Below are 6,150 nucleotides of genomic sequence, written 5' to 3'. Positions count from 1 at the left end.
TGACCCTCTGCCTCCCTCGTGCGTCCACTTCCCTCCACTGATGTAAAACTGCAGAACGACTTTCCAACTTCCTCCTGCAGCTCAAATCGAAGTCACTGCCCCTCGTCAAAGGGCTCCGTTTTACTTGGCTTTGCATGTGACCATGCAGAGAAGATGCAGGAAATGCACATCTGCTGAGAACATGATTCCCCAGGTTCAATACACAGCAGGGAAGGGGACTGCCTCACTTGTATTTAGTTCACTTTCACCACTAACTTGCAGGCACCCTTTCTGCTTCAGCGGCCTCCCACTCACCACCTCTCCCCACAGATCTGCATTATGACCAGGAGTGTTTATAGGCAGCTAGTTAAGCCCTGTTGACAAAGTGTATTTGAAAACCGAGAAGCTACCTGATGTTTAAGAATTCACAGGTCACTTGTTAACTTTCACTTTTGACTCCAAAAACAATAGGTCTCCCCTGGAGTCGGATTTGTCCCTTTCCAGGTGGCAGGGCATTCCCAGCCTGAAAGGCACCTGTGAAAATACCCTTGTAAGGGTCCGGGTTTGCCATCTCGGGGACTCTCTATTACATGTGCTCAGTTAACAATTAAAAACATGGGTTTGTTTCCCAGGTCCCGGGCCTGTAAACTGAGCCTGGGCTCTGAGAATCAAGCTGGGCCTTTTCCTCCTTATGCCTCATGGCCAGCGCTCAAGGGCCAGCAGGCTCACTTAGGCTCTCCCTGCCACTTACGCAGCAGCCCTATGGCCTTCTGTGCCTTTGCACAAGTGTCGCTGATTGGAGCTTAGTAACCGATCTGGTAACGAGATGAGCAAGGTTTAGCAGGCACACGAAGACTCACTGGCTGCTTGCCTGGTGCCTTTTTGTCCTGGTTCCTTACCGTAACCCATACACCTCCTGGGTGTGGTGTTCTGTCCCATCTAGTGGCACCAAGACCATTTAGAGAGACTATATGGCTTTTGGCTCATGCACGAAGCTCCAGAGGCCCCAGATTGGATCCCGCCCACCGCCGACCGGGCTCTGTCGGTGTCACATTCTCATGCCTGTCTCTCCTGCGCTCAGGTTAGCTCGAGCACTAGGAAGCCGTGGAATGATTTCGGGAGGTAACTTTTCAGAAGAGCTGGTACTTTAGCCGAAAGACACTGGCTGGGTTTTCTGATCAAAGCCACTTCTTTCAGCCTTTCCTGGTGCTGAGCAGCTAAAACGGGGATGATACAATTTCCCACCATTCGTTTTGGTGCTGTTGCAAAAAGCAGCTTCCAAGGCACTTTGCGCTCCTCGGCCACAGTGAGCCCAGCTGTAGGTGAGCACGTGATGTGTCTCCAGTAGAGCTGCACTAGCTTATACTGGAGCTGAATGTTTCCCAGGTCGTTGTCCAGGCTGAAGCAGTTGTTACATCCCCTCAAAACTGCTGTGGACTACAAGGCTCCTGCAGATTCCTAGGGTCTGATTCTCAGTTCCTCTGTTTCTGTGATTGGGGCAGAAGCTGAAGTTAGGCAAGTGAAGGTGGCTTTAAACTACCTCTGCAGTCTCTGTATTCTCTGGCTCTTCAGGGCCCTATCTGGCCCTTGCTGTCAATTAGAGCAACCTCATGGCTGCTCTAAATTGTGTTCTGCTTCTCATGGCCTCTTCTGGAGCTTGGAAGTAGAGAATAAATTGCAGTGGGAATCTGAATGGTGGGACTAATTGGGAATCAGGCCCCAAAAGGCTGCATTGGAACCCCTGCTCTTAAAAAGCAAGGAAAGATCGGCCAACATTTTCATAGCTGGGAGCCTCCAGAGTCCATCTTCAGGCACATAAAAGCCTTTTTAGCAGGGGAGAAATGTAGAGCCATGCGCAGTGCAGACAGCGTTCACTTCCCTTCGCTTTTCCTTCCTCATCTAGGAATCGCTGCCTGAATTCCTTGATTGTGCAAATTCACCAAAGCTTGATTTGCATCTAGCGCCTGTGGCAGACTGCAGGAAATGTAAAGATAGGTTTTTGAGAGAGAGAGAGAGAGAGAGAGAGAGAGAGAGAAAACTCAGGCTGGCCTAGGCAAGACCTTCCCCACCGCATGGGCTAGTGGGCCTCAGGATCACTGACTGGAGAGGAATATGCGAGCACTCAGGCCCAAGTCTCCTCTTAGGGAAGCAGGGTTTGTGCCCACAGCCACATGCCCCCATGCCTCAGCCTGCCCTTCTGGATGACGGGCCCCCCAATGCCCAGCCTCGTGAGGCCCTGACTTGACGGGCTGGAGAGGGCCATGCTGCCATCGAATAGAGGCGCAGGCAGGCCAAGACTCGTGACAATGTGACTTGCTAGCCTAGCCCTGGGATGGTCATGTGGTGCCATCACGTCACCTTGGACATCTATGACAGCCTGAAAGAGGCAGTCCAATGCTGCGTTAAGGCATCATGCCATGGAGGATTTGTGGCTCTCAGTGGCTTTGTCTGACCCAAAGTCACTCCTCTGTCTCTCCCTACTCCCAGCTGCTGAAAGGGAGAGGGAGGCGTTTCACCATCACCCTCCATCCCCTCCACCTTGCATCACTTTCCTGTCCTGGCTTCCCATCCTGCACCATGAATCCTGCCACCTGCTCTCCATGCCCCACCTCAGCATCCACTTGCTGATGCATCCTCTTGGCCTTGCAGATCTTCATCCACCCTCAGCTTTTGTCTTCTGAAGACACTCACCCCACACACATACCCACATGCCCCCTCCCTGCTCTGGGCTTGTCTGAGCTCCCCCCCTGCCCATTAGAAAGGTTATTCCTACTGCATGATTACACACATCCCCCGCTGTCTCCCAGCAACCCCTCTACTCCACTCGTCTTTTCCATGTTTTCTGTTCCCTGCCCTTTCTTCCCCACACTCCCCATCTCACTCAGCCTCTGCACCTCCGCTCCCCCCCGACTGAAGGTCTCAAGCTCCCAAGTTCCTGTTTCTTCGAGCCCCTCCCTGCCCAGCCTGCCCCTGTTTGCCCTTCTAAGTTCACTCCAATCATCACTTCTCTCTCTGTGGCTGTGATCCCTGGGCTCTTCTTTCACATTTGGCTCCCTCGTGTCTAGCTCATCAATGCTTATACTGGACAACATCCTCTCCCAGGTTGCTGGCCCATCTGTTTCCACCCAGTCTCACTTCTTCTCTCTTATTTCCTTATGTGTGTGCCATAAGATTTCTAGAAAAGGAGAAATCTCCAGTTGTCAGATTGAAGACAGAAAGTGGCGATGCTTTTCCCAGCTCCACGCACCAGTCGCTGCTCATGGCAGACTGCAGGTGTTCAAAATGTGATCACGTCTGTCTTTGTGTTCAGCTAGCTTTCAAGAAAAGAGGACAGCCCCTTCCTGAGGGCCCAGACCAAACCAGAGACAGGATAGATGCTGCACAGCACACACATACCCCTGCCCTCAGCTTCCCCTCCTTCCCCAGATGCCCAGGGAAAGTGAGGGGGCTTTGGAGAATGCCCTGAAGGTCAACAGATCTGGGTTATTTTGTGCCAAGGGAGCAGGGATGGAGTTCCCTGGTCCTGGCCTGGTCACAGACAGCCCCCTGCCAGCAGCTCCCTCCCTTTTAAATCCAGGAGGCTCTAGTTCAGTTTGTGATTCTTTCTTCACATCCTTTGCACCATGCCCTCTCTCCCCATGGTCTCACCAACATCCCCAAGGAGAACGTGGAGGGGCTCTGGTGAGATTTCCTTCTCCTCTCTACATTCCCCCTGAACTTTCCTCAGTTTCCTTCCACTCCACCATGCTCATTTTTAACCTGGAGATGTCCCTCTTCTTCTGACTCCTCCTCCTGTCCCATGTCCCTATCCCCCTCTCATTGTCTTCACTAGCTTCTTCTCTCGTGCCCTCCCTCTCCCTCTCTATGATGTGCCTAGTACCAAACCTTCCCATTCCCCTTACAACAGCCACTGGTTCCCTCATAAAACCCTCACTTGACCCTTTCCCCTGTCCAAGGACTGGCCCATTGCCTCCCTCTCCTTTTACCCAATTCCCTCCCCATGCAGCTCACACCCTCTGCTTCGACATCTTCTCTGGCTCAGCCCTTTCTGCTCACTCAAACAGCTCCCAAGAGTCCAATGAGCATCTCTTGGCCAAATCTGAAGGCCTTTCTCTGTCATGGTCCTTGCTCGATCTGCGCCTTTTGCTACTGTTGGTCATTCCTTCATCCTCAGCTCTTCTGTGCTTCCCAGTTTCTCCTCTCTCCCTCTCCACCAGCACCTGCTCTTCTCTCTGCCAAGCTCTTGCCTCAGTCTCCTTCTCTTTTCTCACTATTCTTTGTCACTGGGTGACCCTCTCTGCTTCCCAGCCTCCGCTACTATCGACATGCTGCAACTCAACCGCTCCACCCTCACGTGCTCATCAGGGCCAGATTATCCTTTTGTGGGGCCAGCCCCAAAAATATTTGTGGGTCCCCATGGAGGCAATGGAGCATGGCGCGAGGAGGTCAGTCCCTGGAGCGAGGGGCCAGCCAGAGGCAATGGGGCATGGCAGGGGCGGCCCTGCTCTGCCCAGGGCAAGGGCACTATTTACAAACTGGCAGTTGCTAGTTGCACAGTGGCTGGCGCTGTGCTGCCAGCATGTCCCTTCCCCTCGGGGGTGGGCCTATGCCACACCACACAGCCCCCCTGCCCAACATCCCCCGGATCCACTATGCCCGGTGCTGCCCCAGACCCACCCACAAATGCACAGCACCTTGCACAACACCCCCTGCTCACAGCCCCACCACAACTGCCCAGCACCCCCAGCAGAACCCTCAGTTCCTAGTGCCCCAACACACACAGATCCTCCCCACCCCTTCACAGCCCAGCACCATCCCCCCAGGCTCCCCACAGACCCACTCCCCCAAGCCCTGCCTCCAGGCCGCACTCACCAGCCCTGTTGGAAGCTGACTGTGTCTGCTGGGCTGAGCCAGCAGCGCAGCCAGGGCTGGGAATCGCTCCAGCCCCTCGGGAATAGTCCGATCAGCCAGACCAGGGCCTGCCCCCTCAGGACCCTCTTGCCTGGAGAGGCCCAGCCAAGCTACCCATACTGTCTCCCCCTCCGCATAGCTGAGACTGGCCAGGCTTCTGCACCATTTCACCTTTGCTCCTACCTTCTCCTCCTCTTGCTCCCCATCCACCATCCCTCTTCCATCCTCTCAAAATGCTGCTGCAGAAGTTCTCTTTCTCCTGCTCACCCATCATGTCATTTCCCTCCTGTGGCAAGACCCCTTCTGCCTCACCAGACTTAGCGCTCCCTTCTCTGGCAGGGACAGGGCCCAGGGTAAATCAGCCACAGACTCTGGAGCATGTCTGTCTCCCCTCTTTGGGGGTTGTTTCTCAGAGCCTTCCCGGTAGGCCTCAGGGCAGGTCTGAGGAGTGCTCCTCTGCCAAACAAAGGGAAAAAGTCTATAATGCACTGAAACAAAAGGGGATTCCTTCCCCTGGCCCCCTCACTGGGGCAGGTGTTGTCCTGTCGCTGGCCCCAGGATGTCCATTCTTCCCCTGAACAGGCACTGGGTTTGGGGTGTATCCCCTATGGGGAGGAGAGCAGGTTCTCACACTGGAGAAGCCGATCTCCCTGCTGCCTCCAGCCATGCAACAGTTTGTCTCTTCTGCCCCCAGGCCTGGGAGAGAGATTTTAACGGGTTTCAGGCAGCCCTTAATTGGACTAAGGTGTCCCTAATTGACCTGAAGTAACCTCTTCCCAGCTTGTAGGAAAAAGGGCCTTTAGCATTCTAGGGCGAACATACCCAGACCCTCCTGCAGCTGTCCAGCCTGACTTTGTCACACTTCCCACTTTTGTCTTCTACAAAAATTAAACACCTGCTGAATGTCCTGCCACTGACTTCAATAGGAGCACAGATTTCAGTGTGGGCCTTCCAAGTGTCCAGAAGCAGCAGGCTCATTCAGGAAGCTGCCTTCACTACTATAGCCACACTTGTTCTGCAACATCTCCCTTTGACAGCGCTCCACTTGTCACTCCAGATACTCCTGACGTCACAATTAGTGGGTGCTTAGAATCTCTGGGTGCGGGTGTCTAGGAGACATTACACTGACCTATGAAAGCCACCACTGAAAATAAAGTCCTCTTGGACTATTTTTTGGCTCTCTCTTTGGCAGCAAGCACGTGACTGAGCATGAAACTGCATATAGAACCTAGCGACACACAGAGCTAACGTATGAAATCA

Source organism: Gopherus evgoodei, chromosome 12 (genome assembly GCF_007399415.2).
Source record: "Gopherus evgoodei ecotype Sinaloan lineage chromosome 12, rGopEvg1_v1.p, whole genome shotgun sequence".
In the NCBI taxonomy this organism is placed as follows: Eukaryota; Metazoa; Chordata; order Testudines; family Testudinidae; genus Gopherus; species Gopherus evgoodei.
This window is presented reverse-complemented; position numbering follows the sequence as displayed.